Below are 13,794 nucleotides of genomic sequence, written 5' to 3' on the forward strand. Positions count from 1 at the left end.
GCTCAACAGCAATGACAACAATAAAAGTCTGATGTGGGGACAAGGACTTCTTGAAACTTTTTACAGCTCAGAACTGAAACCCCAGGATTTCAATGCCCTGAAGCTTTGTTGGCCTGTATGTATTGGGGGTGGGGCACAGATTATATATTTTTTTTATTCCTTGATCCTGCCTATTTTTATAGGAAAGAGGACATCTGGAAAATGGTGAGATGAGGGGAAAGGGTCAGTAGAATAGTGTCATAAGAAGAGGATAAATGTTAAAGTTAGAAGACAAGAGTTCCCACACTGAATCCAATACAATCTAGCTATATGATGTTGAAAAAAGCCTATTTTCTCCATGGGTTCCAGTTTTTTTAATCTAAATGAAGAAGATTGGAATAAATGACCTCTTAAAAAACATCCTCTGGAGAAGAAACTTAAAATTCAAAAAAGGGAAAACACAAAAGCACATCCCCCTCCAAAAAAAATCTATGTAATTCTGAAAATTAGAGATTAGAAAGTTAGGAAGAAAGGCATTTGTGATTGTCAGTGCTTCCAGGGACAAGAGATGGTTTGGTATTTCTATCCCTAAGAATCAATGAAACCTTACCTCAGCTCTACAAATCTCTAATTTTATACTGCCTCTATATCCTGGGAAAACCAAAATAAGAGGAATAGGTATCAGCATAGTTAGGAAATCCTTCGAGTGGAGGTTGAACAGTAGAGAACAACTCTCAGATCTCCCATCTAAGGAGGGATCCCAGGGCAGCCATCTTATCATTTTGCATTCAGCTGCACTCCTCTGTACTTCATTAAGCCCCATGAAATGTACCTTCCCTCTTCCTTCCATTTCTCTTTCCAATTTTCAGCTTCCTTTTGTGTTATTTTTCTCAATTAGATCATAAGCTCCTCAAAAGCAGGGGTTATCTTTTGCCTTTCTTTATATCCCAGCTTGCTTAAGACAATGCTTGGTGCAAATAAATATTTATGGACTGATTGACAGATGAAGGTAAACAGAAGCTTTCAGAAAAAGCCCTTAGGAATCACCCCCTCTCCTTTCCATGCCCTCAATTGGGCATTTGAAAGATACAACAAACATAGCCATAGCTAAAAATAGTAGTGCCCCAAACATGAAACATCCTAAAATAAATAAACTAATTAATCTGTGAATTGCAAGGAGAGACCTTAGCATACAAGAATAATGCTGGGAGGGCTGCCTAGGAATAAGGAAGAACAGAATTGGGCCAGACGAGAAAGGAGTTCTCTTAATAGTATAAATTTCTATTTTTATTTAATTTCTCTAGTTCACTATCTGCCAAACTCAGTTATCCCTAGCTGTTAGAGTTCAAGTGTTGTCAGTGCCATCTAAATTTTGGTGCCCTGGGACAAAACCATGGTCATTCCACCTTAGTTTATACACTGAAAACAAACCAAGTGGAAATTTGAAGGCAGCTCTAAATTCCCCCTACTTACCTTTGCTAACACTTCAAAGCTCAGCTCAGGTGCTGTCTGAGTTCCAGGTTCCTTCTTAGTAACATGAGAAGTCTAACTCCAAAAGGGCAGCCCAGAAAGATTAATGGGATAAATTAGAATTAGTATATGCCAAAAGCATAGAGGTAGAGAAAATGAAGGTTATAAGAAGGACTCCAAATCCATGACCATCACATTTGCCTGTATACTACTAAGGACTCAGAAAGATAAAGATGCCAGGGTCCACAGAGGGGGACAAAAAAACCCTGAGGGCTACATTCATAAATATTAAGTGGAAGAACACAAGAGATTAGAAGAGATTCTACTTTATTCTCTAAAAAATTGATAGGTTTTGATTTTGTATCACTTTTTTTTCCCCAAATGTACCATTTCCCCCTCCTTTCCTGGAGAGCTACCCCTTGTAACAGATTTTAAAAGCATTTCAACAAAACTACCATTTCATCATCCAAGTCTGATGGGCAGAATTCTAAAGAACCCAGAATTCCTTTGCTCTTAATTTGTTGAAAAAATGAATTGTTGCCTGGGTCACTCACCCCTTTCTACGTATATAGCCCCACCTATGTTCCTGTGGCATTGCCCAAATTTAGCTTCCTTCCATTAAATTTGACCTGTTCTATGATTCATTTTACAGGGAGAAATTCTTACTGGGCTGACAGGTTGGAAAGGATCTGACAAAGTAAGTGAATTATTTTAACAGCTGATATGACTCCAAAGAAGATTTACATTTTAATAAGGGCAATGCCTTACTTAACCCTGGTTGTTTCTAAGAACTTGTCAATAGATACTTCTGTCAGATAGGGAGTTACTGTAAAGGAGGACCTATAAATCCATTTTTAAAAAAAAATCAACCAATTCTATAGTGATAACCATTATAGGAGAGAGGGAAGAAAGGAAACCCTGCAAAATTTAATATTAAAAAAAGAATTATATTCAAAAAAGGTTTGAAACCACTACTTTGATACAAAGGAACAAATGTTTAGTAGGGAACTTAAAATTGTGGGAGAAACTTTATAATACTCTTTACTTAAATTATAAAAACAGCTTTATATGTAAGGTCAACTTCATTCTCCAGGCTAATTCAACTCAACACACATGTAATAAATACTATTTTAGGAAATGGGGATAAAGACAAAACAGATAATGGTACCTTCTCTCAAAGAGTTCATATCCTATTGAATAGTTACAACATTTAGTCAATAAATAAATCACCTAAATTGAAGAGAGACAGAGAAATAAAAACTACAAAAGATCTAGAAAGATGGCTTCCTATAGGCAAGGAACTAGCACCTGAGCTGAGCTTTGAAGGATCTGAAGACTTTAAGAGGTAGAAGTGAGAAGAGGGTACATCCCAAACACGTAGGATAGCCTGAGCAAATGAACAAAGGTAGAAAATGGAAAGCTACATTCAGAAAATAATAAATATACCAGTTTAATTGGAGTAGAGAGTTTAGGAAGTCCAATAAAGAAAGTAGGGAAGTTAGGCTGGTTAAATAATACTACCTTCTAGTAGGGTCAAATAAATCACAAGAAAACATCTAGGTTCATCAGAGATCAATCTCAAAGTTATACTTTATGTCCCCAATGGAGCCCTGACCCTTTTCAAATCAGAATGTGTGATTTTACCCTAAATTCAACATACTTGCCAATCACTGAAGTTCTAAACAGCTGGGCCATCTAAGGTGAGTTTCCATATGTTAATGAAGAAGAAAGATACAGAACATGAGATTTAAACTGAGGGACAGGATGAAATTTGAGAAATCCAAGTAAAATACAAACACATCTCCACTTTCCGAAAGGAAAATCCTAGTCCGGGTCTGATTACAATAACAAAATAAACTAGAAAATACAACTAGACACAACACAGCACAAACTAGAAAAAGTATAGAGCTAAATAATCAGAGGTTCCTGAGAGGTCTGGAGAACATATGAGGTATGTAGACTGGTAGAGTATTCTATGATATGTATTCCAATCTCAACTCTCATGAATGAGGATTGGCTAAAGGACCAGAAAATGTGGTCTTTTCTGGAGAAGAGTAGACTTGGGAGGAGAATAAGAATTATCTTCATGTATTTTTAGGGTTTCTGTGTGAAAGAGGAGGCAGACTTCTTGGCACCAAAGAACTGAACTAAAATATAATGGGGTGAAGTTGTAGAATCACAGATTTAAGCTTGAAATAAAAAATACTTCCCAGAAATAAGAGCTCCCCCCAAATAGAATGAGTTGTCTTGGGAGAAAATAGGTTCACCATCAATATACTTATTCAAATGGTGTCTGAAGGACTATGTATCTGAAATAACTAGCATTTATTTATATAATCTTGAGGTCTGAAAAACCCTTTTTTAAATTTTTTATTAAAATTGTTTATTTTCAAAACATATGCATACATAATTTTCAGTATTCACCTTTGCAAGACTTTGTGTTCCAAATTTTTTCCTTTCCTTCCCTCTACCATCTTCCCTAGATGAGAAATAATCCAATATGTTAAACAAGTGCAATTCTTGTATACATATTTCCACAATTCTCATATTGCACAAGAAAAATCCGATCAAAAAGGAAAACATGAGAAAGAAAACAAAATACAAACAAGCAACAATCAAAAGCAAACAACAAAATACTATGTTTTGATCCACACTCAGTTCCCACAGTCCTCTCTCTGGGTGCAGATAGCTCTCTCCATCACAAGGTTATTGGAATTGGTCTAAATCACATCCATCAGAATAAATCATTGTATAATCTTGCACAACGTGTACAATGTTCTGGTTCTACTCACTTCACTTAGCATCATCTGTAAGTCTCTCCAGGCCTCTCTGAAATCATCCTGCTGACTGTCTCTTATAGAACAATAATATTCCATATCATTCATATACCATAACTTATTCACCCAATCTCCAATTGATGGGCATCCACTCAGCTCCCAGTTTCTTGCCACTACAAAAAGGGCTGCCACAAACATTTTTGCACACATTATCTCGCTTAAATCTTACAACAACAATTCTATGACAAGCAAGGTCAAAAAATATCTTTAGATACTCTCCATCTTTACAGATGGAGAAACTAAGGCTGAGAAAGTTGTTTTATGGGAGCCAGAATATAAGAACATGACCTATGAGTCTACAGATAATGTGAACTGCCTATAATGTAAATAGCAAAAAAAAAAAAGCTATAACTATCTCATGAGAAAACTTGCATGTTATCATAGGTTATCCCTGGCATTATGCCTTCTTAGTTCCATAATACCTGACCTGGCCTGTGGGTGGTATACAGAACTAGCCTTGTCTTGCTGCCCTCCAGGATGGGTCTCATGACTAGGCTCTCCCCAATAAAATCCATGCTAGCATGGACTGCCCTTCTTTCTTCAGTAGCTCAGTTTTCTCTTGAAGGGTGTGCCATCCTATACTTTGCATAATCAGGGTAAAACAGACCTGCCACTTTACAAAAGTCTAAGTGATTAGTATGTGGTTAGTCACATATGCTGGAGTTTACTGGATAGGGAGGTGACATGGTCTGACCTATATATTAGGAAGACAACTTTCATAGCAGGTAGAAAGATTTGATGGCTACTGGGGATGAACAAGTGAGGGTTTCTTGAGGATGATGGATACATGGGTATATTTATAAGCAGCAGAGAATCAGGCAGTAAACAGGACGAGACTGAGGATAACTGAGAGAGCAAAAATGATAACGGGAATACTATGTTGGAGAAGACAGGTTATTTGCGCAATGGCAAAAAGGGCCACCTCTTCATGTAAGACAGGGTTAAAGGATGGAATGGTTGGGAAAGGCATCTAAGTGATCTGAGATAAGGGTGAGAGGAGAAAAGGAAATTCTCAACAAACACCTGAGTGTTGGATAGCCTTCATGTTCAGTGAAATAGGAGATAAAGTTCTCAGGTACGATGTTCAAAATATCTGTAATAACCGAAACAAAATTATACGGATACCTACAACAACAACAATTCGTTTTTAGGCAATCAAAATTTTAATAACAAAGATTCAATTTGTGACTTTGATTCAAAAAATACTTTTATCTCCAACTATCACGACTAAATGTAGCTTTATACTTACTATTTCAGAAATCAATTAAAAATATATATTTGAGCCCCAAAATCTTTTTAAAAAATTTAATTTAATTTAAATTTTTTTAAATTTAAAGGACACATAAAGATATTCATAAAGTGATCACTTGGAAAGAGTCATGGTTCCCTCACTGTAGGTGTGAAGCAAATGCCAATCCTCCCATGTCTTTTCATCTTGACTAATTTTCTTGGTATTGTATCTAGATATGACAGCCGTTGAATATCGTGTGAACATATACAGAAATTGACACACTACACAGAACATGCAATATCTATATGATTCAAACTTCAACAGATACAAAACCACAGCACAGATTCACACAGGGGTATGTATACAAGCACAAGGCAAAATAGCTGAAAATACCAAAAACAGTCCACTGGTCTCTTTGCGGGAACCCAGAACTACCACGAGAGGGCACCATGGCGTCTGACGCTATGGCTGTGACTGGTTGAGGAGGTGGAAGGAAAGTTGACTTTGATAAATTAAATCAAGAGAAATGCAAATTTCAGAGGAAGTGTGAGGGTTATTTGTGTTATGGGTCCATCAGGGGCAATTTTAAAGACCTTTCCTCACCACAACTCTCATACCAAGCATATCACCTATAAAAAGCTGTAAGGACACCTTTAACCTATGTAACAAACACCTGGGGGTTTTCAGTTCCCCCAGAGAAGACAATTGAGCCAAAAGCACAAGTAGAAAATAACATCTGGTAATCTATGTCCAATGACAGATAAATGATTCAGACAGTAAGTGCTTTAAGAGACTAGTAAGAGCAGAGAGAGTGTCTCTGGATTGAAAGCAATAGGAAATACTGTTATAGAGGAGGTGATAATGGATAAGAGCGTTTCAGGATGATGAGTAGGATTGAAGGAAACAGCATCATTGAAAGAAGGAGCACTGAACTGCCTCTTATTAGCCGTGCTACCTGAAGCAAGTTACTTCCCTCTCTAGACTTGGACTTCCTTAGCTCCAAAGTAAGATTGGACCAGGTAGTATTAAAAGCCCTTTCCTAAGATGACAGTCTGTGAAGAGTGAGGAAAGAACTGAGAAATGATGTAAGCAGCTCCAGACAAGGAGCACGGAGCCTCGTGTGTGGAGAGCGTGAGAACATTGACCCTGGACCAGGAATTCTGTGTTGGAGAACACTGACAGACAAGGACTCTGACAGTTTAAATGTATGTTATACCTAGAATAGGATATAAAAGCCAGAAGGAATCTTTATGTATAATTTTAAAGATGCAGTAACTGAGACCAAGGAGGCAAATAAAGGCTGAGGTTCTTTTTATTCCATTTCCTTTCATACCATCATTTAACTTTTTATCTTTAGGCTGTGAGCTAGAATGTATCTCTTCTACATTCCAGTGTCTATTTTTTTTCTACAAAATGAGGGGATTGAACTGGATAACTTATAAGGGACCTACTAATCCTGATATTCAATGTTAATTTTTTTTCCAGCTCCAAAATCCTATGAGTGTATAACTCCTGTGGCTTGCACTGGACCTGGCCTGTCATAGTTGCTCTGACAGTAGTTGGTTCTTTGTCCACCAGGTGGCACCCCTTCACCAGTGAGAGGAAGGGGTCCTTGAATAAAAGCCCATAATCAACTTAGAAACGGGACAGGAAGAATTCAAGAATAATGAGTAGGATTGAGAATAAATGTGGAAAGTAGATAGAGAAAAAAGAGGAATTACACCAGAGTTTTGATTATTGTTTCCAGCATTTCAAAGTGAAGATATACCTGGAGAGAATATACATTTGAGATTCCACATCTTTTTCTAATCTCAAAATCCATCAGAAATCCATGGCCTTTTGTTAGTGATTCTTAATAATTTCAGGAAATTTCTCCTCTTCGAACCAATGTCTCCTGCCATGGCATTCTTCCTGCAAACAAAGAAAAAGAGTTAAGCAAAAGGGAGGGGGAGGGAATGAGCATTTACTAAATGTCTATCATGTGTCAGGTATTGTGATAAGTGTTCTACAAAAATTATCTTATTTGATACTCACTATTTCCTGGGCAGTAAGGGCTATTATCATTCCCATATGACAGATGAGAAAACTAAGGCAGATAGTAGCTAAGTGATTTGGTTAGGATTATACAGAACTGTTTGAGACCAGATTTGAATTCATTGCTTCCTTGCTCCAAGATGCTCTTCCTACTGAACCACCTACCTGTCTAAAGCACCTGCTACAGTGATAGTGATAAATGATCCAGACAGTAAGTGCTTTAGGAAACCACTGAGGAGAGAGAAAAGTAACTCTGAATTGAAAGCAATAGAACACACTTTTATATGGGAGGTGATAATAGGTAAGAGTCCTTCAGAATGATGAGTAGGATTGAAAGAAACAGCATCATTGAAAAAAAGAGCACTGAATTGAATTTAGATTCTGCGTCTTATTAGGTGTGTTACCTGAAGTAAATTAATTCCCTCTCTAGATTTAAAGTGAGGTTATACTAGAAAAGCTCTTTGCTGGGATGACAGTCTGTGAAGAGTGAGGAACGAATTGAGAAATCATGTAAGCAGCTCCAGACAAGTAGGACTGAGCCTTCTGTGCATGGAGAGCGTGAGAACATTGACACTGGACCAGATGTTCTGTGTTGGAGAACATCGACAGATAAGGAATCTTCTTCCAGATTTCTAACACTCCAAGGTCTGACAATATGTTCATTATTTTCTCTTAACAGTCCTAGGCCTCTCAGTAGAAAGACATCTCGATATCTGTTCTCTGGGACCATGATTGGTTTTCCAGTTGCTCATATTTTGCTTTCTTTTAGCTATTTTTTTCACTCATGCTCCTTTCTTCATAAGAGGAAATAATGCTTAGAAGAAAAAATGTCAGGTAGAGAAAATATTTTCATCAATGATGACTGATAACATTTATATCCAATCTAGTTAGAGGATTAACACAAATATATAAGACTAGAGTATCACTGGATAACAGTTCAAGGAATAGAAACCAGTTTTCCAAAATAAAATGTGTCTCTGTGACCCTATTTTGGGTTTTCATGGCAAAGATATTGGAGTGGTTTGTCATTTCCTTCTCCAGCTCATTTTTACAGATGAGGAAACTGAGGCAAATAGAGTTAAGTAACTTGCCCAGAGTCAGTAAGTGCTGGAGGTAAAATTTCAACTCCATGTCTCCTGACTCTAGGATCAGCACTTTATCTACTGTGCCAACTAATTGCAATCTTTATAACTGTATTTTTTACAGCAAAGAACTAGAAATAAAGTGGATACTTATCAGCTGAGTAGAGGCTGAACATATTATGGTATATGAATATAATAGAATGTTCCTATATCATTTAGATATCTGATGGCCCTATGCTCTTAGGTTCAATGATGATAAATCTATTGTTTTGCCTACATTACATGGGGATGGTGAAAATCAAATGGGATTTGAAAATGCTTTCTAAAGGTACAAAGTGACTATTATTATTAGAAACCTGGGGTCCAGCCCCCTTAAAATCTGTCTTTAAAAGAAGTAGCTAAGGGATATAGTGGAGAATATTGTGTCTACAGTCAAGAAAAAGAGTTCAGGTTCTAGCTCAGGTTCTTACTAAATTCCATTTAACCGGGTCGTCATTTAATTAACCTATATCTCCTCAATTTCCTCATCTATAAAATAGGGATAATAATCATATGTCTAGCTCAGTTTTCTTGTGAATATACAATGAGATGTGAATGTTCAAAGTGCTATGTAAATGCCATCTCTTGTCATTATTAGATTCAGTTTTATCTTTCAGGTGTCCCCTCCACATCATATTTCTTTGAAGGGTAAGGAAGACAATTGGGGATTAAATAAGTTGCCCAGGATCACACAACTTGTAAGTTTGAGACCAGATTTGAATTCAGGTGCTCCTGACTCCGGGGTTAATGATCCATCCATTGTGCTATCTAGCTGCCCTCAAACTCTATTTCTTTGACCCATGTAGCCCTCTACCCAGAGTTTCTTCTGCAAAATTTCTGATGATAGGTTATATGCAGTGCTTTACAGATATAAGTAAAGTATACAGATATAAGTTCCCCACGAGAGTACAAATTAGATACAGCACAGTTTTATATATCCTCATAAAAATGCAAAAAACAAATCAAGGACTTTAGTAGCTCAATTATATTTCATATATGTATATATATATATAAAATCTTTCCTTTATGATAAGTATCACTTTTTCTTCAGATACTTATATAATCCCCATAACTCATAGTACACCCTTGAATTTGGATTCCCTTAGGGAGGGAGGGCGGGAGTATTTATGATTCTTAGAGAAGCCACTTCTATTCCTAACATTCTAAAAAGTTCTTTCTTCATTCTAAGACCCAGAAAGGTGTGGTATCTCACATATGTCCCCAGTTTGGGGATCCCTGAACCCTAAACTCCAGAATCAAATTAGAAATACTCTATGGGGCTTGTTTCTCAAGGGCAGCTCTAATTAGGTCCTCCTCAAAAATAAATGAATGAAAAAGGCATTTATTAAGTGCTTACTATCTGCCTTAGCATTGTGCTGAGTCCTGGGAACACAAAGACAAAAGTAAGAAAATTTTTCTCCTTAAGAAACTTACTTCCCAAAAGGAGGAGACAGCATACTTAGCATCCTGGGGGCCAAAGAAGGAAGTTTTGATCTGGAAAGTCATAGAAATGGTGAAAATAGCAATAGTGCAGTCACAACAAAGAGAACAGTTCCTACAACTTGCTGAAATATACCACTCTATTGGTTCTTATACTAACCATTACTTCTGTGTCACCTTTGTAGTGATCATGATCTATTGCCAGTTGTTTAATGTGTGAATATTTCCCATCCCTGTCCCTTTTTCTTTTGTACAAATTCTCTCCTTTGGCAATCTTGTTTACTCTCATGTCTCTGTAAAGGACCTTGGACTCTTTATTTTCTGTTCTGACATGCTTTCTGGTCAATCCCAACTGGATGCACCAGCAGCATCTCAAATTCATCTCAAAATCAAGTTCATTATCTTTTCCCCTAAATTTGACCTTCCTTCTTGACTCATTATGTCTAAATGTGTCACCCAGTTTACCTCATACCCCCTATAATAATGAATATCTATGGGCTCATATTGGACCCTTCTCTTTCCTCACCCTTACCTTTCACGTCTAGGTAGTTACCAAGTTCTGCTGATTCCATCTCTACTTATTAAGTCTCTTCATCATCAGATCATTGTCACCGCCATAAAACAATCCTCCATACCAATTGTCTGGTCCATTGAATTTGCTTTCTAACAATTCTTCTTGCCTCTACTCTTCTTCCAGTACATTCCATTCTTAATACTCCAGCTGGAGCAAAATTGCTTAGGGTAGTATTTGGTTTTATCACTCTATCCAAAAATTGTCAATAGTTTCTTATTCCTGCCCTACTCTCATCCCACCCTCAGCAATGTTCAAACTCATGACTGGAATTTAAGGCTTTTGGGGGCTATCTCTTCCTGAATTATGGTGTTTCTTCCCTCAACAAACCCTATAATCCAGTCCAACTAGCCATATTCTGCCCCTCAAGCGTGTGCTGTACATGTACATTTGTTGCAGCTATTATTTATGTCTGGAATAAATACTAAATATCCTATTTTCTCCATGAAGTTCTCCTGGATTAATCCCATTGCTTATGACCTTTCTTTTCTTTTCTTTTCTTTTCTTTAACTAATTTGTTTTAATTTTAATAATTTTTATTTACCAGATACATGCATAGGTAATTTTACAACATTGACAATTGCCAAACCTTTTGTTCTAATTTTTCCCCTCCTTTCCCCCCCACCAGATGGCAGGTTGATCAATACATGTTAAATATGTTAAAGTGTAAATTAAATACAATATATGTATACATGTATGACCTTTTTTTTCAAATCTTATGCAGCATAGGATGAGGGAAGGGGTAATCTTTGACAAATGTATTATGTAACACTGATTTTGGATTATTTTCCTCTTAGACTGCTATTGATCCTGAAAAGAAGAAAGTGTCTTGTCTAAACAGTCTATCTTTCTCATTATGGTCATTATATGGGAGGCATCTCATTTTTTATTTTTTTTCTGGATTTTAAGATTTTGTATAGGTAACATTGCAGAAGGGGTTGATATAATAACTATCTTGAGGACAAGATATAGAAACAGAGGTTTATCTTTGTAGGACCTAGAAGGATATTTAATCTAAAATATTTCTAAATAGGAATACACATCCCTGACAAGTAGACTTCCAGTCTCCAAAAAGAATGAATCTATTACCTCCCAAAGAGACCCATTCTACTTTTGCAAAGACATTAAAGAGCTGTGCTCCTTATCACTAGTGATCTCTGGTAAGTCACTCATAGATATCATTTTCCTTATCTATAAAATAAGGGAGGAGTTGTTAAAGTAGATTATCTTTAACATCCCTTCTAGATCCAGATCCTATTAACCTATCATGACCAGGAACTTTGTCTTGATGTGGAGCCTAAGTTTCTCTCTATGCAATTCCACCTATCACTTCTAGTTCTTTTTGAAATAAAAAAAATACAAACCTAACCCTGCTTACATATGAGGTCCTTAAAGTATTAGGAAAGTAATAGTTTGGCTTTTAAATTTTCTCTTCTCTTGTCTGGACACCAAAAGTTCCTTTAACTGATAACCTTTAAACTACTGATTTCCCTGCTTGTAGGCTTTCTCTCCTCAAATCTTTCAGACTTACTACTTTTAGATAACTATTCTTTAATCAAAGTTCTAATCATGCCATTATCTCACTTGAAAACAACTCCGTTGGGATGGCCACAGTGTTGAAATGCCAAATATTTGGTTACCAAAAAGATTATTTTATGGAGAATCCCATAGTGAGTGTGAGTGACCGATCACAAGGTAGTCAGAAAAAGTGATACAAGGACTCTCAAGATTTCTCTTAAGAATTTTAGTGGATAATTTCAAAGTTCGATTCTTTTTGTACAGCAAAACAGCTATTTGGACATGTATACATATATTGTATTTAATTTATACTTTAACATATTTAACATGTATTGGTCAATCTGCCATCTTGAGGAGGGGGAAGGAGGGGAAAAATTAGAACAAAAGGTTTGGCAATTGTCAATGTTGTAAAATTACCCATGCATATATCTGGTTAAATAGAAACTATTATAAAAAATAAAAAGAAGAAGAATTTTAGTGTATAGAGCACCAGCTCTGAAGTCAAAAGGACCTGAGTTCAAATTTGACCTCAGACACTTAACACTTCCTGGCTGTGTGACCTTGGGCAGTCATGTAACCCCAATTGCCTCAGTAAAAGAAAAAAAATGTTAGAATTGATTGCAGGACATGAGAGACACTGATACAGTATTGCCCAGCATGGCATGTCCTTATCAGAGAAAATGCTGTGCTCTATGGGCAAAGCAGAAATGAATTGGCTCAGAAGAAGTGCAAGGTACACAAAATTAGAGAATCCACCTCAAATGTTCATAGAACATGCCATCTAGGGGAAGGCATGAAGGAAGAGGGTGGGGAACTGGAACACAAGGTTTTACAAAGGCTAATGTTGAAGAATTGTCCAAGCATAAGTTTTAAAAAATAAAGAGCTTCAATTTTAAAAAAGTATTCATAGGGACTATTTGTGTCCAACCTGTGGCATAGCATTTAGAGTTCCTATTGGTCCAATCAGCCACAGTTGGACACTGTATCTTGGCTCTAACATAGTGATGTCACTATGATCTTTTTCAAGAATAAAAGACAGCAATCACTTATGTCATTGTCTCACTTGAAAACCTTCAGTGGTTCCTCATTATCTATTAAATTAAACTTAAACTATTTATCTTAGTAGTCAAGATTTCTATGGTTTGGGGACAACTTGTTTTTGTAGCTTTGTCTATTCTGCTCCTTCACATACTTTATACTGCAGCTAAATTGAATAATTCACTCTTCCATGCCTCTTTGTTCACTCACTTATTATTATTTAAATTTTCCACTAAATCTGAGATTTTATTTATATGGGGATTTCCTCCAAAGATACACACTGTAACTCATCTATGCTTGCTCATTCCATAAAACTCTCATCTGCCAATGAGTCAGTAATCTCCTGGGTGTTCTGAGGTTCTTCCCTGAATTCTGACATCCCAAGGATAGCAATGTGAGACATCAGCTATTTATTAGCTCTTCTTATGATATGACCAGGCTTTCTGTTTAGAACCTGAAGTTCTTTAATGATATCATTTATATGATTTCTTGTTTGTAATGTGTTACTGGTTGTTTACACTGTGTTCCTTTGCACAGACTTTAACTTTAAGAGAT

The sequence above is a fragment of the Sminthopsis crassicaudata genome, chromosome 2 (assembly GCF_048593235.1).
Source record: "Sminthopsis crassicaudata isolate SCR6 chromosome 2, ASM4859323v1, whole genome shotgun sequence".
Lineage (NCBI taxonomy): Eukaryota > Metazoa > Chordata > Mammalia > Dasyuromorphia > Dasyuridae > Sminthopsis > Sminthopsis crassicaudata.